Consider the following 26,672-nt stretch of genomic DNA (forward strand, 5'->3'; position numbering starts at 1 on the left):
TCCTGTATTGGAGTGCCAGTTTGAGTCCCAGCTGCTCCACTTCTGATCCAGCTTCCTACTAATTCACATGGGAAAGCAGCTGATGTTCATCCAAGTGGTAGGGCCCCTGACATCCAAGTGGGAGATCAGATCGAATTCCTGGATCCTGGCTCTGCCAGTTTAAGACTTGACTGTTGAAGCCATTTGACCAGTGGATAGAAGATCTCTGCCTCTCTCTCTCCCTCTCTCTCTCTCTCTTTCTTTATCTCTGCTTTTTAAATAAATACATATTTTAAGAATGTGACCACCAATGAGTTATGATTAAGTACAGTATCTTACCTTGAGTGCATATAAAGCAGGAAACTTGCTCCTCATCAATAGAATATGACATAGATGACAGATGTCACTCGATTAGGTAAAGTGAGTGATGTTATGAGTCTCCTTTGATTTTTCTACATACTCAAGACTCTGTCTTAGTAGACAGGAGACAGAGATTCTTCTGTAGGCCGTGAACAAGCCAAGAGCTGTGTTAACCCAATAGAGAGTGCCATGTGCTGGAAACTCTGGGCAGACCTCTGACCCAAGGATGACATCTAGCCAATAGCCAGTAGGAAGCATGAGTGCTAAGTCACAAAGCATCAAGGATAGGGATTTGACCAAAAATTCTAAGGCACTTGGAAAGATTCCTCCCCAGTTGAGCCTCAAATGAAAACATATTCCAGCAGATACCTTGACTGCAGATTGTGAGACAGTGAGCAGAAGAGCCAGGCAAGCTTTTCTGGGAGTCCTGGTCTATGATAATTACAAGATAAGGTGTATTATTTTATGTTGCTAAATTTGCAGGAATCTGTTATTCAGCAATAGAACTTATACAACGCCATTAAGGTTCATTAAAGTCAATTTTGTAGCCACAACCATGAGCTACCTCAAAACACTGCTGTCAAATTTACTCAAGGCCTGACAATGATGAATGTTGGTGGAGAAAAAAAATCCAATTCACAGATCCAATTCTTATGTATGTATGAATGTTTCCTTTAGGTTTTTACACAAATATATTTAAGATGTTACTAAGATGTATTTAAGATGTTACTCTGTTTTTAAACAGGAGTGTCAATTTGTAAAGTCAACAACAGGAGTCACTGTGCACTTACTCCTCATGTAGGATCTCTGTCCTTAATGTGCTGTACACTGAGGCTTAATGCTATAACGAGTACTCAAACAGTATATTTCACTTTGTGTTTCTATGGGGGTGCAAACTGTTGAAATCTTTACTTAATGTACACTAAACTGATCTTCTGTTAAAAAAAAAAAAAAAAAAGAAACTATCAATTCCCAACTTGACTCTCACTGGGATTAAACATGACAATAGGTCTGATCTGATTTCATCATCATTTAAAAAAATCATCTATTATTTTTCACTTTATGTTTCTGTGTGGGAACAAACTGTTGAAATCCTTACTTAAGGTATACTAAGCTGATCTTCTGTATACTAAGATAATCGAAAATGAATCTTGATGTGAATGGAAGGGGAGAGGGAGTGGGAAAGGGGAGGGTGGTGGGTGGGAGGGACGGTATGGGGGGGAAAGCCATTGTAACCCATGAGACGTACTTTGGAAATTTATATTCATTAAATAAAAGATAAAAAAAAAAAAAAAAAAAAAAAAAAAAAGATGTTACTCTGTTTTAAAGAACCTCGATTTGAAACAAAAGGTGATGTATATATAGGCACAATATGATATATAGGCAACCAGTATATACAGGCACAATATGATAAATTATAATCACTAGATTTATATTCAAAGATCTGCATGCTAACAAAAGTTTTGAGAAATTTTTTGAGGTTAGAATAACTTAAAGACAAAATCGTTGATACGAAGTCGTCGCACATTTTAGCTTCTTCAGTTAGCACATTAACCACAAGTGAGAGGGGATTTTCCCCTTAGAAAGAAGATTCTAACATAATCAGAGCCTGGGGATTTGGCATCACTATAAGGCCTCTTACACAGGCATTCATGTGGAATAGGGAAAAACTTTGGCTAAGACGTTCACAGAAATTTTTACAGAATTTAAACAATTTGAAAGGAACAGTTGGAGAGGAAAGACAAATGAAAAGGCTTTAGAAGGTCATGATGGTGGAGAGTCCAAACCAAGGACATATCATGACTTCAAATGCAGCAGGGGATTAGAACAACATGTATTTCACAAATGGTAAGAACTCCTTTTAAAAGAGAGAATAATCAAGCTAATGAATGTGGGTGGGCATGGAATTCTCCTCCTACTAGTCCCAGGGCTCCATCCTTCAGATTTCAGGACATAGCTTCTTCATATCAAAAATCTTAGAACCATTGAATCTACTCTGCTTTTAGACAAAACATTTTTGAGATTCACCTGTATATACATTTAAAGCTCAATCCAATTCACAAAAAGTGTAACTAAGACAAAAGGATCTCACAACCTGAAAGAGAAGCTCAGTAATATTCTTCCAAGTCAGAGGGCAGCTGGTAATGAATCACCCAACCCAGGTGTCTAGTGTTGAAGAAAGCTCAGTTAGCCAAGAACTCCATTAAAAAGTATGGTATATAACCTTTGGTTATTGAAATTTTTATTGCAGCTATATTATCCTTACACTGAATGCCCATTATCTCAGCTACTGGTTCTCATAGGTTTTTGTTAGCTGCTTTATCATGTTGCAGTTTATACTACTTAAGCGGACCATGATGATATATTGCAGTCAGCTAAAGTGTAGAAGATTCTTAGATTTATTTTGACACCTAAAGCAACTTTTCATTAGGCTGGTAACAAGCCATATAGATGCCATAGTCCTCCCAAAAACATCATTAGGATGTCGAAAAAGTGCTGACATAAATGTGGACATTCTCAAGAACATGTTTAAGAAACTGATAGTGTGGAAGCTCTTAATTTTCTCAGGTAGCAGTAGAGGGAAAATCTATATGCAAATGTTCAGGCAATGGTACCCATTTTTCTTTATAGAAAACGTTCCCATATGCAAGTCTAAGAGCTCCACCTTCCCTGACTGACTTTTTATGAAATTACAGAGTGCACTTGGGCATTATTTGAGCAATATCAAGTGCCTCCAAACAGCTGCTTTGCTGTTCTTGGAATGGCATGAACATTCCACGGGACACATAAAAGCCTCAGGATGAGATAGACAGAGGAACTCGTACTTCAGTAATGAAACATAGGAACAAAAACAAACCCATGAAATTTATTATAAATCTACATGCAAATTTAGTTCACCATATAGGTGAGGATTAAAAGGGTTCAATTCATATGGACTGTTGTTCCACCAATAGTTACGAATGTAATAGAACTCGCTACATGTTTCTGGGAAAAAAATTTTCACTAGAATTTCTATGGATATGAAGTCAAGAGGGATTACCAGCCTACCAGAAGCATTGCTCTAATAAAATAAAAGATTTCTTCATAATTGAAGTGACATTGTTAAAGATATTATTTTTTAAAAAAATGATCTGCCAGAATGAATTAAGAAGAAAGACATATCAGAATGTCTTTGTATATGTATATATTCATATTGCTTAACAGCTGTCCATGAAAACCCCTCCACAACTTCATTCCAATTAGTAACCACATGTTTCAATTCCCCTTCTTTAGCTAAGCTAATTTGGCCATTCTTCAACATTACTGATATATTTTCAAATTTTGAGCTATAACTTATTTTTTCTATATTATTTCCCTCTCGGTTCTGCTTGTTCTTCTATCATATTTTTATGAGAAACCATTCCACTTAGATTTCTACCATTCTGCTTGGTGTCTTTCAAAGGCTATGTGCACAGTTCCAGTAGTTTTCGTTCCTTAACACTTAGCATTCTGTAAAAAACAGTTTGCTTCAATTTTCTGTGCAAATGATTTATCTGCTAAATTTTGTACATCTTAGTGGAAGAGACTGAATCACTACATCTCCTACAAATCCCCCACAGAACTTCAGCAAACCATTTACTTTTAATTGTTTTTGAGATGAGTATTAATATCTACTAGCAATAAATGTGCTATTCTGATTCTTTGGATTATATTCTAATTCTTTTTTTTTTAAGATTTTTATTTATTTATTTGCAAATCAGAGCCACACAGAGAGAGGAGAGGCAGAAAGAGAGAGAGAGACAGACAGACAGAGAGACAGAGATCTTCCTTCTGATGGCCACTCCACAATTGGCCACAACAGCTGGAGCTGCGCCGATCCGAAGATACGAAGCCAGGAGCCAGGAGCTTTTTCCGGGTCTCCCACGTGGGTGAAGGCTCTACCGCTTTCTCAGGCTATAGCAGAGAGCTGGATTGGAAGTGGAGCAGCTGGGTCTTGAACCGGTGCCCACATGGGATGCTGGTGCTTCAGGCCAGGGCGTTAACCGCTGCGCCACAGTGCCAGCCCCTATAATTCTTTTTGACCATGCGTTTTTGTACATACATACATAGACTCTGCTAGAGTGTTATTGACCAAACATCATCTCTCAGTTTTTACTAACCAAGATTTTAAGTCTTTTTCCCTGTCATGATGATGTACCTGGTATGCCTAACCATCTACTTAACTGTATTATAACTGGATTATACTACATAACAGACTAAAATAAGTTTACCCCACTTGCTAGAATCACATGGAGGAAATTGAGTGATTACATATAGAATACTTATGCTTCCATTCATCTTTTATTCTCATTCCAAAAAACTGACAAGAAAATTAAGAGAAGGATTACCTGGTACAAAACAAATGAACAGAGATGAGGTCTGAGGGTCATATCCAAGAATTATGGCACAGGTGTAAGAGACATTCAAAATATCAATCTACATGCACTTTTTCTTATGATTTACTCAGTCTCTGTACCCAGTATCAGACAAATCGCCAGACTTCCTGTGTATTTCTGGATTCTGCTGTGGATACTTGTTTAACTTGAGCTTACAACCACCATGATATTGGCCTTCACTCATTATTTTACCACAGTGCAAGTGTCAGAGCTAATGTGTGGCTCAGGGAAGGTTTTAACAATTTTAACATGCAAGTAACTCCTTATTTCATTAACTAACAAGATACATATATTTGTCACTACTATAGTTTCATAGAATTTGATGACTAACACAAGAAGATGGTTAAATCACCAAGTTATTTGATTATACTAAGAACATTGGAAATTTAATCTAATTTTGGCTCCTAAGAGTTGGGTCTAGAGGACGTCGTTAGATCTTGGAGGCAGGCTGTCAGAATGAAATTCTTGTGAAAGGGTTGGTTATAAAACCCTGAATTGGACCCACCCACTCTCTCTCTGCTTCCATGTGATTGTTCCTGAGTATACCCTCGATCACTACCTCCTTCCTTCATAAGAAGTCCGTTTCAGGTATTTAATTAAAGTGACTAATAAAGGTATTTATGAAAGCTGATGATTATAGTTGCATGTTTTTGAAGTAGCACATTTACTAGGAATTCAGTGTTTAAAAACAGAGTAACACAGCAGACGACCTCCAATCCCCAAAATGCCTTCTTTAAGGACAATGTTATTAATGTTATTAGGCATAAAATCTCTTAAATAAATCTAGATCACTATGAGTCTACCACTGTTAACAACTTGTTTAAGGGGAAAGTTAGTTAAGGAGCTGAGCCAAATCCCAAAGTATTTCATGAACAGACTGGCTGCTCAATACATCAATTTCTGCTAAGGTCTAAAATATAAGATAGTCTTCTTTTTTTCTTTTCTTTACCCCAATTTATTAATATTTCCTAACTAGTATTAAAATAAACTTGGATTATTCTTCTCTAAGATTGTTACATCAAGATAATATTTCCTTCACAAATTCAAAAGATGGAGTTAACCTACTAGTTTATATACCTTATCCTGGAAGTATATTAAAATATAGTAATAATTATTGAAACAAAAAAGCATAGCAACAGTATACATGTCAAAACTATCTCCATTCTAAATACTTTTAAATTTCTCATCATTGTTTTTAATCCATATTTTATAATCATATTTAAGAAATGTCCTTATAAGAATTATGTTTTTAAAAATTACAAAAAAAGTTTATTCAAAAATAGTAAAAAAAAAAAAAAACACTCCTGCAATGGTTTGGATATGGTTTGAGAGTTGCTGAAAGGATCAAGCGTTTGATTACTAAGGCGGTAATCATTGGGAAGTGGTGGAGATGGGTCCTTGGTTCTTAGGTTTTGGGGGGCGTGCCCTCAGAAAGGGGAACACTGAAAGAATTGTTGTCAAGATAGGAAGCCTGACTGCTTGCCTTCTCTGGTTCCTGGTGCAGGATGTGATCCTCTCTCCCATATACATTTTCATCTACCATGGGACCATTGCTGGAGCCTGCACTATGCAGTCTGTACTTTCAGCCTTCAAAACAGTAAGCTAAGTAAGCATTGTTTTAGATAGTTTAATCATTTTTATCTATATAAAAGGAATGAATTTCACGTATTTTTTATACACAGTTACAGCATTAGCCTGTGTCAGGTATTTCATTACAGTGACAAAAAGAGGATTAATAATTATGTATCTTCTCACTGAAAATGACTAAAAAATTGAAATATGTATAAATACAAAAGTGGTTTGGAGGCATTAGAAAGTTCAAAAAAAAAAGTAAAGAGTTAAAAACACCAACACCCATGAGAAGGGTGTTATCATAGTAGTTAAAACACTGACTGGGAAGCCCATATGCCATTTTGGAGTTCCTGTGTGCCTGGTTTTGACTCTTCTTCTGATTCTAGATTCCTGATAATGTGCACTCTGGGAAACAGCAGGTGACGATTCAAGTAGTTTGGTCTCTGACACCCACATGAGAGCCTAGATTGAGTTCTCAGCTCCTGGTTTCAGTGTGGCCCACTCCTAACTGCTAGGCCATTCGAAGAGTGAACCAGTAACGGAAGATCTGTTCATGTTTCTCAGTCTTTCTTCCTTTCAAACAAATTAAAATAAGTTAATTTAAAAAAAAAAACATACGAGAAAAAAACTGATGAACATACCATGTACACAAATACATATATAAAGGTTCATACATGCCTTTACACATGCACACACACACCTATATATATATATACACACACACACAGATATATGAATATATATTCCATTGCAGGTCTCATTACTGGTGTTCTTTATTTCTTTATATAGATTTCAATCTACTAGTGTTGTTTTATCCTAGCCTCAATCCCATTAGTATTTCTTTTGGAGTAATTCTACTACTAAAGAAAACTCTCACTTTTTATGCTTTTGGGAATGTCATAATTTTTATTATATTTGAAAAATAACTTTGCTGTATACAGAATTTTTGGTTGACAGTCTTTATTCTTTCAGAACTTGAATGTCATTCTATTGCACTCCCTCAATGCTTTCTGATAAGAAGCAGCAATTAATCGTACTGAAGATTCTGTCTATTTCATGTGTTGTCTCTCTCTTGATGCTTTCAAGGTTATCTTTATCTTTCCACCATTCATTATGATGTAACTGGATGTGAATATTTTAGGTTTATCCTTCTTGGAATTTGTTGAGTTTCATGAATATGAATATTAACATTTCTCATAAAACATCACTGTTTATCTGCTATTTATTCATACATTCTTTCTGTACCTTTCTTTTAACCCTCTCATTTTGTGACTCCCATTACGTGTTATGTAGGCACACTGCATTATGTCCTCTTTTCATTTTTCCTCATTCTTTTTACTTTGTTTCTCCGTTGGTTTATTTTCTTGTTCACGGATTTTTTTTAATATCAAAACAAATCTGCTATTAAGTCCTGATAGTAAATTTTTCATCTCAATGATTGTAAGTTTTAACTCTAGACTTTTTATTTGGTCCTTTTTTATACGTTTAAAAATTGTAATATTCTTTAGTCTAAGATCTGGGGCTGGGCCAAGCCAAAGCCAGGAGCAAGAACTCAATCTAGATCTCTCACATGAGTGGCAGGGACCCATCTACCCGAGTTATCACCTGATGACTCCCAGGGTACACATTAGCAGAAAGCAAGAATCAGAAGTGGAGCTAGAATTTGAATCAACACATGGACTCATGTGTCCTAAACTCTGTACCAAATGGTCATTCCTAATACTTTATTTTTTAGTTCTTGTGATAATTTGTTTTAGTTTCTGAACACATTCAAAAGAGTAGGTTTATAGTCTTTGCCTACTAAGTTCAACACCTGAGCTACCTCAGGGCCAATTTCTAATGTTTTATTTATTTTCCTATCTGTGAGCTATATTTACCAATGTTTTATGTTTTCTAATTTTTGTTGAAAATAATACTTTCAAAATAATAGAATGCAGCAACGTCTGGAAATGATTTTCTCCTCTCTTCTTGGCTTTGGTGGCTGTGGCAGTGCTGTTACTGTTCCTTTAGTGACTTTCTAAACTAATTCTGCCAAGTCTGCATTCTTTTATGTGTAAACATCAAAGTTTCTGTTCAATTGATTTAGTGATCACCTAATTATTTGTCAGTGGTTTCCTTAAATTTTCAGAAACACTAAGTCTCTCAATCTTTGTTGATAGGGCTCTATGTAGAATTTAATACTCTGCCTTAGACTTTCATTTGACTTTTGAGCAGAGTCTTAGGATCAGTGAGAGCTTAGGAATTTCTTAGATCTTTCCTGAACATGCGCAAACCATGGATATACACACATACAGTCATATGAATATGCATAAGATTCTATAATGTTACCAATATGTTGGCCTTGTACAAGTCCTCTATGAATATCTCATTCTTTAGATTTTCCATTCAAGCTTTTGGACCAGCTTGTTGTTTGCTCCACCTTTTATCTCTACCTTAGGCAATTGCATTGTTAAACAATTGCTGCTGATTGTTTTTGACAGATGATCTCAGGGAAAAAAAAAGTGTTTCTATTGGGAGAAGTCTGACTTAGGACAAATGAAGACATGCTCTGTGAGTGGGGTTTTCCAGGGAACTGTCAGACAGCAGAAACAAGGATAATTCTCCGGGAATGGTGCTTTGGGTGATCACATGCCATTTGGTCCCTTTCGGTGGCTGTTGATTTTCCTTGTGATATAGTATGAGTGCAGGGATTTGTGAATAAGACATAAGTCCATAAAGCACATTGTTTTTACCAAGATACAGCCAGTTTTCTGTAACAAGTGTTTGCTAGATATTATTATCCTTTTACTAATTTCCAGAATTCTGAAAAAGTAGATTAAAAGGTATTTCGCCAATGTTTTGATTTTTTAAAAAGATTTATTTATTTATTTATTTGAAAGTTAAAGTTATAGGCAGAGAGAAGGAGACAGAGAGAAAGGTTTTCCATCTGCTGGTTTACTCCCGGAATGGCCACAATGGCCAGAGCTGAGCTGATCTAAAATCAGGAGGAGATCCTAAGCCAGGAGTCAGGAGCATCTTCCAGGTCTCCCACTTGGGTGCAGGGGCCCAAGCACTTGGGCCATGTTCCACTGCTTTCCCAGGCCATTAGAGGACAGCTGGATCAGAAGAGAAGCTGAGATATGATCTGGAGCCCATATGGGATGCCAGTGCTGCAAGCAGAAGCTTAGCCTACTACACCGCAGTGCTGGCCCCTCTCATTGCTTTTTCAGAGATTTTTATGAAGTTCCTATTTACAAAGTTCAGGGGTTTTCACTAACATCACTCCTTCAACCTTGTTCTTAGTGACTAAATATCAGGATTTTTGGCCAGCGCCGCAGCTCAATGGGCTAATCCTCTGCCTAGCAGTGCTGGCACACCGGGTTCTAGTCCCGGTTGGGGTGCCGGATTCTATCCCGGTTGCCCCTCTTCCAGGCCAGCTCTCTGCTATGGCCCGGAGTGCAGTGGAGGATGGCCCAAGTGCTTGGGCCCTGCACCCCATGGGAAACCAGGAGAAGTATCTGGCTCTTGGCTTCAGATCAGCGCGGTGTGCCGGCCGCAGCGTGCTGGCCGCGGCGGCCATTGGAAAGTGAACCAACGGCAAAGGAAGACCTTTCTCTCTGTCTCTTTCTCTCACTGTCCACTCTGCCTGTAAAAAAAAAAAAAAAAGATAAATATCAGGATACTCTCTTTTTTGAAACAAATTCTTGCATTGCAGTAGAAGTTGTATCTGATGATAGTGAAAAATAATAGTGCGATGGATGTGTGTGTGTGTGTGTTTTGAAAGAGACAGAGAGAGAGAGAGATTGAGAAGGAGAGGGGTAGTCATATTTTATAAAGTCACTGTGAACCCTGAATTAGAAAATACTAAACAATTTTTCCTAGGCAAAATATATGGTTTTTTTTCCAGCAATTCTCTGTTCACATCATTTTATCAACTAATAAAATAGAAGATATTTTTAAAGTGTGTATTTCCATTTAAAGACACCTTGCTTAATATATATTGTTGCTGTTATTCCTACTATAAATGTTGAACTTAGGTCCAGCTTCACTCATACTTGAATAGAACTTACCTACACACACATTTTCTCTGTAAGGTACTTCACAGTATTCTGGCACTTAGGAACATTAGACAACACTTCAATACTAAGCAGGGATCATTTTAAAAGTTAAATCAGGGACAAGCTTGATGTAGCAGTTTAAGTTGCTGCATGGGATGCCCACATCCCACATCAAAATGCCTGCTTCAAATTCTGGCCACCCTGCTCCCCATCCAGCTCCCTGCTAATGTACACATTAGAAAGTGGAGCAGCCAGGTCTTGAACTGGTGCCCATAAGGGATGCTGGTGCTTCAGGCCAAGGCGTTAACCCTCTGCGCTACAGCACTGGCCCCAAAAGTACAAATCTAAATGCATGGTTAATTTACCAAATTAATTGTTTTTCTAAAAAACCAAACCATTGGAAAATATTTTTAAAACAGTATATTTTCAATGGCATCAAAAAAGATCAAATACGTATAAAGAAATTAAATGCAAGATGTGCATGACCTCCTCATAGAAAATATAAAACATCATATTACTGAATTGGAGGAGTCCACATTTAAAAAAGTTAAATCTCCACAACTGATGCATAGATTTCATACGATTATGAAATAACAATACAAAACTTTTGTAGAAAATGACAATTTGTTTATCTATAGACATAAAAGGTCAAGGAGTGTCAAGATTAAGTTGCAATATTAACTAACATGAAAGTTCTGCAACATCAAATAGGAAGCATTCATTTTTTTAAAGAATTTATTTATTCTTTGAAAATCAGAGTTACAGAGAGCAGAGGCAGAGAGAAGAGAGGGCTTCTATTTACTGGTTTCCTCCCCAAATGGCCTCAATGGCCAGAGATGAGCTAATCCAAAGCCAAGAGCCAGGAGCTTCTTCCAGGTCTTCCATGCAGGTGCTATCTCACACTTGGGTTACCTCCCTCTGCTTTCTCCAGCTGTAGCAGAGAGTTGGATTGGAAGTGGAGCAGCTGGGACTCAAACTGGCACCCATGGGGGATGCTGGCACCGCCGGAGGAGACTTTACCCACTACATGGCAGTGCTGGCCTTAAAAAAAGCATTCTTTTGTAAGAACAAAAAACATACTTAACTGTGTTGTTTCATCTGCTTGACAAGCAGAGTGACAGAAATAGACACAGAGACAGACAATCACAGAATTCTCATTTGCTGGTTCATTCCCAAAATGTTCACAACAGTCAAGGAGGGCCAGCATATAGCCAGGACCCTGGAACTGTGTCCAGGTCTCCCATGTGGGTGGCAGGGATCCAAACATTCAAGGCACCGTCTGCTGCCACCCAGGATGCATGAGGAGGAAACTGGTTCAGATGCCAAGAAGTCGGGACTCAAATGGTCATCTGCAAGCGTCCAGAGAGCAGCTTTACCACTGTGCCACAATGCCCACCTACAGGCTTCTTAGGAGGCTGCAATCATTTTTATTATATTGTTATATTAGCAGAAAATCAGAGATTCAATCATTAGAATGAGGTAGAGAGTTCAGATTCATAGTCACATCTGATTTGTGAAAAAGTGGTATCACAAGTCAGACAGTGAAAGAAAATCTTTCTAGTAAATGAACAAAAATGATAAATTGAGTACTTTAAAATTTAGAACCTCTCTTTTAAAAACTACATAATTAGTAATTTTTATCAGTTGCAGAGTGGAAAAATATATTTCCAATGCATATATTAAAGAAAGAATTTGTATCCATAACATATAAATTGCTTATCTATAATTATTTATATGTAAATTTATAAAAATTAATTATTATAAATACATTATAATAAAATAATTGTATAATGAAATAAAGTTTTGTTTTGTAAGAAATACTCTGTCTACTCAAAACATGAATAAAAGCTTTAAATGGGCAATCCACAAAAGAATGAATCTTAATGTCCAATAAATATTTTTAAAATGCACTCACTATAATTAGATATGCCAACACAAACTCATCACAGTAAATACAATTAAAAGAAAAAACAATGGGTAGGGTTATGGGGCAACTGGAACTGTAGTACCCTTTTGGAGAAAGTATAAGCTTCCATAACCATTTTGGGAATCTATCCACAATTACCTACCAACCTGAATAAATGCCTGCCAAATGAAATGGTGTTCTACTAACAGTCATCTACCAAACAAAAACACATTTACGTCTAAACCAAAAGAGGTGTACAAGATGTTCACAGCAATATTCTGCAGGAGAGTCAAAACCTGCCATCGACGCAAGTGTTCATCAACAGTTGACGGAATTAAAATCAAAAGCAAGTTCCGTTTGCCAATTGTATAATGTATCTCAGACAAAATGACAGTACTGCAGCTTCAAGTAAAACCATCAATGAATATTGACAATGTTGTGAAGAGTGAAATAAGCCGGATTTTAGAATACTCAGTGTACATTCAAGTAATATCAAATTCAAAATAATGCAAAAATATTCTGTCATGTTAAATGTCAGGTGGTGGTTCTCTTTGGAAAAGTGAGGCAGTTCTTGGGAAGGAATGCAGAGATCTCTATGAAACTAGAGGGCTTTGGGGCCAGCGCCGTGGTGCAGTAGGTTAATCCTCTGCCTGCGGCACCGGCATCACTTATGGGTGCCAGTTCTAGTCCCGGCTGCCCCTCTTCCAGTCTAGCTCTCTGCTATGGCCCGGGAAAGCAGTAGAAGATGGCCCAAGTCCTTGGGCCCCAGCAACCACGTGGGAGACCAGGAAGAAGCTCCTGGCTCCTGGCTTTGGATCGGCGCATCTCCGGCCGTTTCAGCCATTTGGGGAGTAAACCAACAGAAAGAAGACCTTTCTCTCTGTCTCTCCCTCTCACTGTCTGTAACTCTAACTTTCAAATAAAATAAATAAAATAAAATAAAATAAAAAACAAAGAAACTAGAGGGCTTTTGCTTTTTGAACTGGATGGTGATTACATATGTATTTATGTCTCAATAATTAATTGGTTCATGAATTCATAATTCAAAAAAGTTTAGTATACTTTATTTAAGCATTACTTTTTAAAAAAGATTTATTTATGTATTTGAAAGTCAAAGTTATACAAAGAAAGAAGGAGAGGTAGAGACAGAGAGAGAGGTCTTCCATCCTCTGGTTCACTCCCAGTTGGCCACAATGGCCTGAGCTGCACCAATCTGAAGCCAGGAGCCAGGAGCTTTTTATGGGTCTCCCATGGAGGTACAGGGGCCCAAGGACTTAGGCCAACTTCCACTGCTTTCCCAGGCCATTGTAGAGAGCTGGATCAAAAGTGGAGCAGCTGGGACTCGAACTGGCCCCCATATAGGATGCAGGCATTGCAAGCAGCAGCTTTACCCACTACGCCACAGTTCTGGCCTTTAAACATTACTTTTTTCATGATCTCATATGATTTAATAGACACACTCTTAGCACCAAATTCCACACAAGAAAAAAAGGGTCAATGATATGGATGCAAAAATGAGTAAAATAAAGCATTTTCCCTAGAAAAGCTTGATGCTTATGCCCTAAAGCAGACAACTGTCCTACATTATTAAGCTCTAAATTTTATCTTTATTCAAAAGCAGATATTTGGCTACATATAGAATTCAACATAAAAGCTTAAGAAAAATTGTTTACTTCACATAACTTAGCAGCCTATTGCTACTCAGTGAGGCATTGATCAGAGGGAAGAGAAATTTTTTGGTATTAAGTACATATAGGTGCAAAAGTATTTCCAGTCAGAGAATCTGAGTATATTTTCAGCTTATTATATGTTTAAATCTTCAACATTTCAGAGGATAAAATCAATAAGGAAAGGGAAACTTTTTCCATTTAATCATTAGCTATATCAAACTACTATACATGCTTGAAATTGAAGAATGAAGCCATATCTCCTGAGCCTTCATAATTTGGCTTGAGTTCATGGCTGGGTGGAAAAGAAGAGGATGCATAGCTTTGTGAACTATAACTAAGAAAATAATATAGCTGAACACTCCATGAGGATGTTGAAAGTATGCATTTTGTTAAATTCCACTGATGGTAAACTGAGTAAGACATGGACCTGTTCTTAAATGCTTGTGTCTAAACTGTAGCTTTTTTTTAAAAAAAATTCTACTTATATTGTGTTCAGCCAGTTACTTATACCATCTCTGATTCAGTTTTTTCATCATCAATCTAGAGAAAATAAAAGTAACTATCTCACCAGATTGCCATGATAATTAAAAGAATTGGTACATATAAATTACTTAAAAAATACAGCCGTGACATAATTATTATGTTATAAAGCACAATTTGTAGCCGGCGCCGCGGCTCACTAGGCTAATCCTCTGCCTTGTGGCGCTGGCACACCGGGTTCTAGTCCCGGATTCTGTCCCGGTTGCCCCTCTTCCAGGCCAGCTCTCTGCTGTGGCCAGGGAGTGCAGTGGAGGATGGCCCAAGTCCTTGGGCCCTGCACCCCATGGGAGACCAGGATAAGTACCTGGCTCCTGGCTTCGGATCAGCACAGTGCGCCGGCCGTAGCGCACTGGCCGCGGCGGCCATTGGAGGGTGAACCAATGGCAAAGGAAGACCTTTCTCTCTGTCTCTCTCTCTCACTGTCCACTCTGCCTGTCAAAAAACAAGCAAACAAACAAAAACCACAATTTGTAATGGTTAGAAAGAAGACACCAACTAATAATTTTACGATTCACAGTCACTAAGGAACATTGGAAGGGGGACATAATACAGAAGGCTATCTTTAGTATTCATAACAAAATGGTGACCCACAAAGGCATTTTAAATAGCAACATTATATAAATGGAGAAAAGAATATCCACGAATCAACATACGTGGATTCATGAAAGGGGAAAGCAAATGAATAAAAAGCTGCAAGTTTTTTTATATGTGGTAGATAGACATGATGGCATGAGTCATGCTTCTGTGTGTGTGTGTGTGTGTGTGTGAGAGAGAGAGAGAGAGAGAGAGAGAGAGAGAGAGAATTATATTATTCTTAGTTTGGCAATGCCAATGAGCAATTTATGCTGAAAAACAATCACAATATCAAGTCCATAAGTCAGTCTTAGAGGTTTCCATTCCCGACTACAGTTGTGGTTTGCAAAATAAGCAGAGTTCTGTTGTGTATAGGCATATAACATTGATTTAAAATGTGATAACATGTTTTGCAATTTTATATTTGGAGCTAGGGTAAGTTTCTATGGGTTTCCTATTGGAATATGAAAGAATATATCATCACTTGATAAATTGATTTTTATTTTATTTTTTATCAGGAATAATTATGAGGTCCATTGAAGTGAACATTTTTAAGTAATATTAAGTTCATGATGTTTTATAAGTATGTATAGAGTGCAATACTTTGCTTAGTTTAAATGAAATGCACTCCAGTCTTAGTAAATCATTTTGCTGAGGTCGTACACTTGGTCTGTGATTGAATTGAGACTCATATTTTTGCTAGGTAGTAGTTTTGGACTTTCTCCTTCACTCTGCTAAAAGTCAGAATAAAACTATTGAAGAAAGATGTACAGTGGAATTAAATGATTTCTAAGAAATTCACTGCTGGATTTCTAGGAATTCGGTAGGCAATTAGCAGTAATAGTTGCTGGTTCACCAGAAGGAAATAATCTCTCAAGTCAGCATGTAAATAAACATTTAACTATTGTATGTCAAATCAAAGAATTTTGGTAGCAGTTGGAGGGAAACTAAAGAAGACTAAGCAAAGGTCCTGTGCTCTGAAGTTTGCAAAGGACTAGCCAAGGCCCCTCGGCAGGCCCAAGTACAATGATTGTTACCACACTGAGTTGCCAAACTCTCCTCCTGTAGCCTTCTCTCTTCCTTGAACTCTGCTTCCTCTTTTATTGGGATTATTTTCTCTACAATTCACTGCATTCTCAAGTCCAGGAAGTTTCCTTTATTCTGCTTAGAATGAAAAAAGGCAAAAGTCTCCTTCCTTTTTGTGATTGGATGCTAAGGTAATAAAACAAAGTGAACTTCTCAGGGAATTGCATATTTAGTTGCGCATATGGAATAATTCTTTCAGACATTTTCAAAAGGAAATCACTGAAAATGGACTGTGTGAAAATTATCCTCTCTACCTTGTCTTTTAAATTTACCCTGAAAATATCCCTAAGCAGCCAAAAGCTTCTCATTGTCTCCCTTAGAAGGCCTACAGAAATAAAAGTACTTTAAATGTGCTGTTTATGCTTCTACATTAAACTTTTCTATTTTTTGTATTATTTACATGGCTCGTGTTCCTAGTTTTCTCCACAACCAACACACCAACCCTATGTATGTACTACTTTTGTGAAAGTGTTTTGGAAGCAGGAGCAGTCCAGGTGGTATCAATCACATGCATAGAATGAATTAAGACTAATGCCAGTTGAAAGAAAAATGCTGGTTTACTCATCTTACTCCAGGCATGCGGAGCTGAGAGAGTAAGGGCAGTGACAAAGATGATAGAAATAGGACTAAGTTCTGGTGGTCCTTGTATGCCCCTATATTTCCAGACCTACAATGTGCCTTCCCTTTACCGGAGAGAAATGGTTTCCTCTAACTCAACAGTGCTTCCTATATGACCAATTGCAACAAAGTAACTATGAAGGAAAGACTGGAGTTGTTTTCTATGTCTTCACTGGACTTTACCTCTCATTTTCTGAAGTTAAAACTTAAAATAACTGCTTTCTCCTCAGTTCATGGAATAACTATCGAATGGCTTTGTTCATAGACTTATTCTGAGCACTAATATAAAATAGAATAAGAATTTTTTGAAATGTATTTGAAAGGCAGAGTGACAGAAAGAAATGGAAAGAGAGAGGGGGACACAGAGAAAGGCAAACAGAAAGAGAAAGGTCTTCCATTTGCTAGTTTACTTCCCAAATGCCCACAACACCAAAGCTTGGACAGGCAAAAACCAGGACACTGGAACTCCATCTGAGTCTCCCATGTGAACGTCAGGGATCCAAATATTAGGCCAACTTCCTCTGCCTGCCCAGTCACATCAGCAGGTAGCGGGTTTGGAAACAGGAGTGGGATACAAAGTAGCACTCCAATATGGGATAAAAGTGTCCCAGTCAGCAGCTTAGCACACACAATATCCACCCTCTAAATGTTCTTATTTAACCAAAATTATTTCTGGGAAAAAACTTTAAGTTCATAAAGGATATACCATGTATAACATCATTTTTGGATAGGGAATGCTGTGAATATGACCTTTGGAAAGAATTACAATTGAAGCAAAACTCTGTTTTAGGCATCAGAAAAATTTCTACCACTTTAAAAATAATATGCCTTGTCCTGAATCACTCCATATCAGATTTGTAATAATCTGTTCTTCAAATACCCCAAAACAGGTATAGCAGCCACTTCTAGGTTTTAAATTGAAGTAATCCATCAAATGATCAATCTTTTATAGTTGAAACTGGGAACATGAGTTGTGGTGTAGTAGGTAAAGCTGCCACTTGGGACACTGGCAACACAAATGAGTGCCAGTTCACATCTGGGTGTTTCACTTCTGATCCAAGTGTTTGGGCCCCTGCCATCCATGTGGGAGACAGGAATGAAGCTCCTGGCCTCAGCTTTAGCCTAGCCCAGCTCTGGCCATTGCTTCCATCTGGGGAGTGACCTAGTAGATGGAGGATCTCTCTTTCTCTGTCTCTGTCTCTCTCTTTGTCTCTGTCTCACTCTCTCTCTCTCACCTTGTTTGTAACACTTCTTTCAAATTAAATAAACACATTTTTGAAAAAAAAAAAAAGAAAGTAAAAGAAAGAGGAGGGGGCTGTTCTAAGAGGAGGCTTAATCTACTATCCACCATGCACACTCCATACTACAGCCTTTAAAAAAAAAATCTAACAATAACTATAAAATAAAAAAAAAATAGTTGGAACTGTTCAACATTCATCTCTCCATCTCTTTGAGTCCTATCACATTATCTGGCATGTAGTATGCACTGAACATTCATTAGTTGATTTTAATTGAAAAGTTTCTATTTGTGTAGATGACCTCAATACTGTACAGAGTAAAAGATCCACATACAACATATATCCAAGTCAAATTTGTGTACATTTGAAAACAATTTTGATTCTCAATGAAGACAGAATTGTATCAATTACTTCCAGGGTGTACAAAATTCCAAAAACATCCAAAATAGTTGTTGAGGTATGTGAAAATCCTGTAGCATTGAAAATCTTCAGACTTCTTTGCTTGCTATTTGTTGTCATTTGTTTGTAACCATGTTTACTGTAACAAGTCTTCTGTTTTAAAGGATGTAATCATCATTTGTCATTATAAAATCACTTTTTCTTGTAGTTCTCTCCAATACCCAGTTGACATTTTATATAATATGCTGAATATGTAATCACAATTATAAATTGAAAATGGGCTCTTAGAGGGAAATGCTTTATCTCTCAGGGAGGCCTATGAGGTTTCCTTGGGTACCTGGATTTTGTGACATCTTTTAGTCAAATACAAATATCTTAGTCTATCCTACTCTTAAACTGTTAACTCCAGGAGGTACTATAATAAGTAACCTTGGGATAAATGTATTATAACTATGAGTAATCTGATCAGCTGTGAATTCAGCTCTTGGTCATCTATATATATATTAAGTGAGTGTAAAATGAAACAATTACCCTTCTAAATTTGCTTATAGTATTAAAAGCTAAAAATAATATCTTTTATAACAATATTGTAATTTTATGTTTTGTTAGGAATTTTCATCCAATATTGACTGAAAAGATCAATAGACTATCTCAGCATGTTATGCTGTGCATTTATTTACTGTTGTCACTGATGCAATAAAATTAAATTACAGTGCTTCATCAGCCCATACTATCCTATACTTAATTTACTTTATAGTGTCACTGCCAACAATATCTGATACTACAAAAACAATTCCCTAACAAGACAGAGAACTGAGCCATCAGTAGGAATGGAGGAATAAAAGGTTACACAGTATATAGCAGAAACATGTGGCCTCAACTCAATGTGTTGTCAAGATATGTGCCTCGTTCAATGACTTTCTTCCTCTTGTCTCATTTCTTATATTTTGGGCTCAGTGTCATTGATATCAGGATTCCTGAAAATCTCAATAAAATATTATCATTGTAACCATCAGCATTTTACTATAATGTCTACGCTGCAGGATGTCTTTGGAAGAGCTCCTCAATATACAAAGGATGTTAGCCTGCTTAGAAATTACTACTGAAACCCAGTGTTTTCCTCTTTGTTTGTGGTAATTTATTGGAACAAAACAGTGCAGAATATGCTGATGTAGATTTTTATTCATTTATTAACTCATGCATCAGATCACTAATTCAACAAATACTCTTTTTAATATCTTTCATTCACCTTACAATGTATTTGGTGTTGGGTATAAACTCATTCTTGTGGCTAGAAAAGTGACATTATCAGTTACGATACATTGGAAGTGGATAATTAATTTGCTTGAAGAAAATACATCTTTATCAGGCTTAGACATCACCTATAAAAAGTGTATGAGGATATTCTAACTTTTTAAGAAAGGGTAAGTCTGAATCAGAAGGAAATGGGAGTGAAGTGCATTCTAGATAAAGGAAACTGAATGTACAGACCATATAAGTAAAGGAGAGAAAGAGATACAACAGGAACACCATGTACTGAGGTGTTGTTGGAACCTGGCTCATAGCAGATAATCAATAAAATATCACATTCCTTTTTTCATGGGTAGTATAGGAAGTAGAAAGCAAGAAAAGTACCTAATAGTACCTAACTAGATTCAGTGATAGCCCTTTTGCCAATTTGACTGTCTTTCATTTTAAAAGGGCAACTAAATTATTCTTTTCTATTTCATATTAAGACCAAGGTCAAAAAGTATTACTCAATTCAAGTTTAGTGTCTTCATTCTCCTTTTTGCTTTTCTCCTCTCCCATTTAATATTTTTTTTTAAATTGTGTGGATGTAAGCCAAATCTTTGACTTCTCAGAGTTAGAAAGAGCTAAGATGTGTTTGTAAAATGCTAAGACAATCTGCTACCTCTCTATAGGGGTGACCTGGGCAAGGCACAGATGTAGATATTTTTGTGGTAGAAATTGATAGACCCACTGCTCCCAACCAACTTCCAGAATGTGTCTCCCCTCATCACTTGTCTAACATCTGAAACTCATCTGTAGCATCCTAAGTTTCCAGATATCATTCTCTGGCTCCAATCTGATCTGTGGCAGCTCATTCTCTGATCAACCACTCAGACTCCTTGCATTGTCTCTTTCCTTTTTCTTCCTGTCAGTGTTCTGCAAGTCTCTCCCACTTCCCCACCACTCCAAGGGTCCATGAGCTTGTGCATACTCACAGCTTCAAACCTAAAAACTGCTTCTTCTAGTCTTGTCTCCATCCCATACTGATTCTAGAGTCCATTATCTCAGCCATTCTTTTGCCACTTACCTCGATGTTCTTATCTTCTCATCTTTCCATCATACTAACCCTGTAAAACTTTAGTGCTAGTTAATGCAGTCTTTCACCATTCATTGTCATAGCTTTAGAACTGTTGGAGAAATACACATGTCAAACCACTGATGCCACTATAAATTCAATCTCTGGAACCAAGGCTAGAAGTCTGTATGTTTAAGCTGTTTCAAAACTCTTCAAGTGATTCCGCTCCTTCAGTCCTTTGCCTTTTTAAATAATTTTGATAGATTTTATTTAGTCTTCTATGTTTACTTTTGAAATTCTGGGAGTTAAAAATTACATTCTTTCCAACAAGCTTTTTATATATAACCAAAAAAAGTCTCCATCTATTCTATATTGTTCTTCAATGCTTTATCCAAATAGACCTTTACGTGACAGCCACTGTATAGTTTCACACAGATTCTCTCATGCATGATTTCACATGGGAAGAGACTCAAACATTAAGGACTGCATTATGCACACTTTGGCTTCTTTTTGTCCCTTAGTTGCTCTTGGTTGGCTTCTCTGCTAAGCAGTAATGACAAGAGGCTTGTCACTTAATTCCTATGCAATTTGTATACAAGCTGGGCTTGGATCTTCTGAAAAGATTTCAAGAGAGCAGTGTGATCGATAGAGAGAGACACAGAGGTAGGTAGGAAGGAAAATCACCTAGTAATCTAACATTCAAATTTATTTCTCACAACCTACACTCCAACGATTCAATCATTCCTCAATCAATTTTGTTGAAAGCAAAACATTAGAAACCTTATTTGCAAAAGGATTCTTAGTCATCGTAGTTGTGCATTTTCTTATCCCAGATACTACCCAGTAGACTAGTTCCATATATGGCAACCAGGAAGTAAATTTTAACATCTCAGCTAAGGATATATATCTGGAAAACCTGCCTTTGACTTTTTCTTTTTTTTTTTTAATTTCTTTGAGATGCAGTGAGACATAGAGAGAGACAGAAAAAGAGAGAGAGAGAGAGAGAGAGAGAGAGAGACCCCCAACAAGTTCCCATTAACTGCTTCACTCCTACATGCTACCCTAACATCTGGACTGCCCGAGATCATAGCCAGAAACTAAGAACTCAATCCAGACCTCCCAAAACTTGTCAAGGACACAATCACTTGAGTCATTACTGCAGTCTCCTAGTTTGCTCATTATCAGGAAGTGGGAATTCAAACAGCGAGCCAGGCCTCAAACCCATAAATTCTAATATGGGATGTGGGTATCTCAAATATCCTTTTAGCTACCAAGTCACATGTCCACCCCACCCATTTTTTTTTAAAGTCAAGAGAAGAATGGAGATATTTAGCAATGAAGTCGAAGTGTCATTTGGGACATCCAGATTCCTGGAGTGCCTGGGTTTGGGTCCTGGCTCTTCAATTTCTAGCTTCCTACTTATGCACAACCTCAGAGGAAGAGGTGATGATTGCTTACCTGCCATCTACATGGGAGACCTGAATTGACTTCTGGGCTTCTGATGTCAGCCTGACTTAGTCCTGGCTGTAGTGGCTACCTGGGGAGTGAAACAGAGGGTGGGAGATCTGTGTCTCTGTTTTGGTCTCTTTCTGTCTCTTCCTCTCTCTGTATCTGTGTCTGAGTCTCTCTGTGTGTGTGTGTCTTTGTTTGCTTTTTATATAAATAATTAAATAAATAAGTAAATACAAATTTTAGCTAAAAGAAAGTCCAATGAGAGAGGGCATGGAGAAAAGGAGAGATGACATACAAATGACTGAGGTATCTGGAAGTTGATATTCCAGACACTTTCCAAGCCTGAACACCCTTGGCAAAAACATCATCCTGGGAAGAATAAGAACCTTGACAGAAAGATGATTACACATATCTTACCCTAATCTGCCTTCTTAATACACTTTCTCACCCTTCGTCACAATATTCTCTGGTTTATGTCAGCGCTAGAGGCCATATTGCTTGAGGATAGGGTCTCTGTTGTTCACTTATCTCTACTTTGTAGAGTGTAGCACATAAGAAGTGTTTAATCAATGTTTGTGGAATGAATGCAATTAAAGAGTGAAAAAAATTTGACTACAAGACTAATCTATTCTACTTTCTTCCTGCTTTGTGCCTTCCTTAAATAAAAATCCCTTCTGGATAAAAGAACATATATGAATTATCTAACTTCATTATAAGTTAGTTTACTGCTTCACTTGCTGAGAGCTGCAAGTAAGATTAAAATAAAGACAAAGAGGGCTAAGGGATCTCATATGGGAAAACAAGAGTACAAAGAAGAAAATGAGAGACAAGCATAGCCAATTTTATCACTGGGTCTTAAGTGCATCCTGTAGATGAGGTAAAGTGAAATGGCAGAGGAGTTGCTAGCATAATAGAGTGATGGAGTCAGAGGAAATCTTGAATTCAGTATTTTCTGAAGTGTGGCAGAAAGATAGAAGTCCCAATTAAAAAGTAAAAATGATGCTTATTCACAAAGAGAAGGCAGCTTCATATCTGAAACTGCAAATTTACTGCAATAAAATCCATCCCTTTCCCTGCCAGATAATCATTCTTTTCAAGGTGAGTTCATTCTCTTATAGCTCCAAGGCTGATCTCTTGGGCTGATAAAGTCCTGGTTGGGTTTCCATTGCAGTAGAATCAAGTAGAGGACCTTGTAAAATTAACGTTCCTCTGTTTCTCTGAAGATAAGTGCTTGGCTGACCCCAGAAGTGCAATGCTGACTGTAAACTTTACCTTCTTTCCATATCCCAATGTTGAAAAAAGTCTGAAATAGTGAATAATTCATCTTGCAGTGATAAGGAATGTGGCCTTGTTGGTGAGGGCTTTGTGATACTATCACCATCCATATTCTGCATGGAAACCTATCACAGGATTTTACTTAATGTCTATTCCACATGGGAAGCAAACAAAAGGAATTAATGGAGGTCAAAGTGCAAAGGCTCAATTGGCGTAACTGGGTCAGTTTTTCAATCTGACATAATTTTATCTGTGATATTGATTATATCCTAGATGCAAAATTCTCTGTGTGAGTTTTTTTAAAAATATTTCCATCATTTAGTGCTTCAGTTAAAGTACCATGATTAAATATGGACCAAGGAAATCTGCCATCAATAAGCCTTTCCACACAAGGACATCTGTAGTCAGTACACCTGAAATTTTGGCTTCCATAATTTCCTCAATCATCCCCTTTTGTTTCAAGACATACAAGTATTTATTTGCCCTTGCACACTCCATTTAAAAAAAGTTCTGCTATTTATCTCTGACTCCATCACTCTATTATGCTAGCAGCTCCTATTATTAACAAAAGTGTTAATAGTCAAAACCATCAATGCTGAGTTCAGGATTTGTTCAGTCTCTCCAGGCTGCACCTTTTGACCAATGGGAATCAGGGAAGAGGAGGTACAGTATGAGAAATGATCTAGGATAGCCCAGAAACTGATAAGAAAATGCCTCCTTTTCAAAGAAATATATTCAACACAAATCAAAGTTTTATATTAAACTAAGAGAAGCATTCTGATATTTAACCTTCTGCATGTAAACAGGAATATTAGTTTTTCTTTCAGAAGCATTTTATCATGCACATAAAAATAAACAAAATGTTTTACTACCAGTTGGTAAGGCTGGCCTTCCTGACATCATGCATTCATTTATACATCCGATAATTCTTTTGGGCTCAGGATGCACAAAAGCACCTTGTGGATACCATGGGAATATATATAAATATGACATATTCTCTGTCCATAGGCAAGGAGGTAAGCAAATGATTGAAATTCAAAAACAATAATACGAAGATATTATCTTTGTAATACAAAGATAATGGAGAAATTCTGTGACATTTAGGACAATCTGGATATACCAATGAATGCTTACTAAAAAATGCTACATATAAACATGAGTTGAGATGAAATGGAGAAGAAAATGTACAATAAATAATAATATATAAAATGATATTGTAAGACAATGAAAATGGATATATTATAAAAACAAGCGTTTTATTTTGCCAAAGTATCAAACTTAAGTAAAAGAAGTGGCTGCTGACTGAGCTAGTCATGTAGATGGAATATCTGTAGTGATTATGAGGGACAATGAACTAAATTTTATTCTGTAGATAGCGGGAAATCATGAGAATAATGAGAACTGTGTCCCAGTCACACACCCCAACCCTTTTAGGCAACTCTTGTTGTTCTCACATCTACTTGCATTCTATGTTCAAGATCTAGTTGCATTTCTTTAGGATTTCTGTGTTCTTCATGGTTGTATCTCAATATTTATAAAGCTGGCCGTATGCATGAGATGTATACAAATGTGTTCATTTTATATTTGCATAAGCCCACCAGGAGGACCAGATGGGACACATCTTGCTATTTTCTGAGTATATGACAGAATATCAAGGATATAAAAATGGTACTAAGTAGGAAGTGGAGGGATATAAAGTCACAAAAATATGAATGGAAATGCAGCAAAGTTGAAGCCTGGATATTTCAAAGTTTTGAAAAAATATCAATATGGCTAAAAACACTCTTTGCTATTTTCCTTTTGAACCTAAGTTAAAGAGTCGGAGAAAAACTTTCTTGCAGAAAAAAAGGAAAGACGTCTGAATGCTTTGATTGGAGCTGTGGGCGTGAGAGAGCAGGAGGCATGGATATCCTAAAACGTTCTGCTGTCTGGCTGGATAAAGGAGTATGTTTGGATGTCATTAACCGTTCCTCAGTTGAAAACAGGATGGTTTAGGGAAACTCTTAGTTCCTGATCCAATCCTGGATCTTTTGTGCCCTTTCTTCAGAGGATATACTTTGGCTTCTTGGCTGATTGCTTCACGCTGAGTCAGAATTCTATTGTTTATACTAGCCATTTTTAGTGGTATATTCATTGTATCATGCTATGGAAAAGACTATCCATTTCTTTGTGTTCAGTAGCACCTATAAAATAAATTGACTATATCCATGTGCTGCTGGAATCTTTATTGTGTTCCATTAATTGTGGTATTTTCCTTGAGCTAACACCAATCCACTATAATTATTACAGCTTCACAATAATTCTTGAAATCTTGCGCATTCTCCAATTTTACCTTCAAAATTGTCTTTTCTATTCTCAATCTTTCAAACTCCTTAGGAAATTTAGTAGCACCTGATTGATTTTTCCAAAGTATTATAATAGAATTATGGATAACATGGCTTTAATTATACTTCAATTGGAGCTAAAATGTTTTACAATATTAAGTCTTCCAATCCAGGAGTATGGTATATATTTTCTTTGATTTGAATCTCCAATCATTTTCTCAACAATAATTTATAATTTTTTCTTTCCAGCTAGTTGATGATTTTGGCCTTTTAGAAATGCTAGTTTTGGGGCCAGGGCTGTAGCCTACAGTGCCAGCATCCCATATGGATAGCAGTTCGAGTCCCAGCGCTCCACTTCCAATCCAGCTCTGGGTTATGGCCTGAGAAAGCGGTAGAAGATGGCCCAAGTCCTTGGGCCCCTGAACCAATGTGGGAGACTTGGCGGAAGCTCCTGGCTCCTGGCTTCGGATTGGTGCAACTCCGGCCCTTGCAGCCAATTGGGGAGTGAACCAGCAGATGAAAGACCTCTCTCTGACTCTCTCTCTGACTCTCCTTCTCTCTCTGTGTAACTCTGACTTTAAAATAAATAAATAAATTATTAAAAAAATGCTAGTTTTTAAAATATGCTTTCCTAAATGCCTAATTTATTAAGTATTTTATCTGTAGAACACACACACACACACACACGAATACTTATTCTCTCAGTTGCTAAGAGAACTGTGCTAACATCTTTAATACTATATTTGTGTAATATTTATCTATATAGATATTTTAGTTCTGTACATTTTCTACTTACTGCACTTGAAATGGGCTTCTATTTCTGCTCCTGGTGTAGAGAGCTACGAAGAAAATAATCCCATCCATTTTTAAAAATTTTTTTTTTTATTTGACAGAGTTATTCAGTGATAGAGAGAGAGAGAGAG

Source organism: Oryctolagus cuniculus, chromosome 10, assembly GCF_051225735.1.
Source record: "Oryctolagus cuniculus isolate XC-2025 breed Fujian yellow rabbit chromosome 10, ASM5122573v1, whole genome shotgun sequence".
Taxonomy (NCBI): domain Eukaryota; kingdom Metazoa; phylum Chordata; class Mammalia; order Lagomorpha; family Leporidae; genus Oryctolagus; species Oryctolagus cuniculus.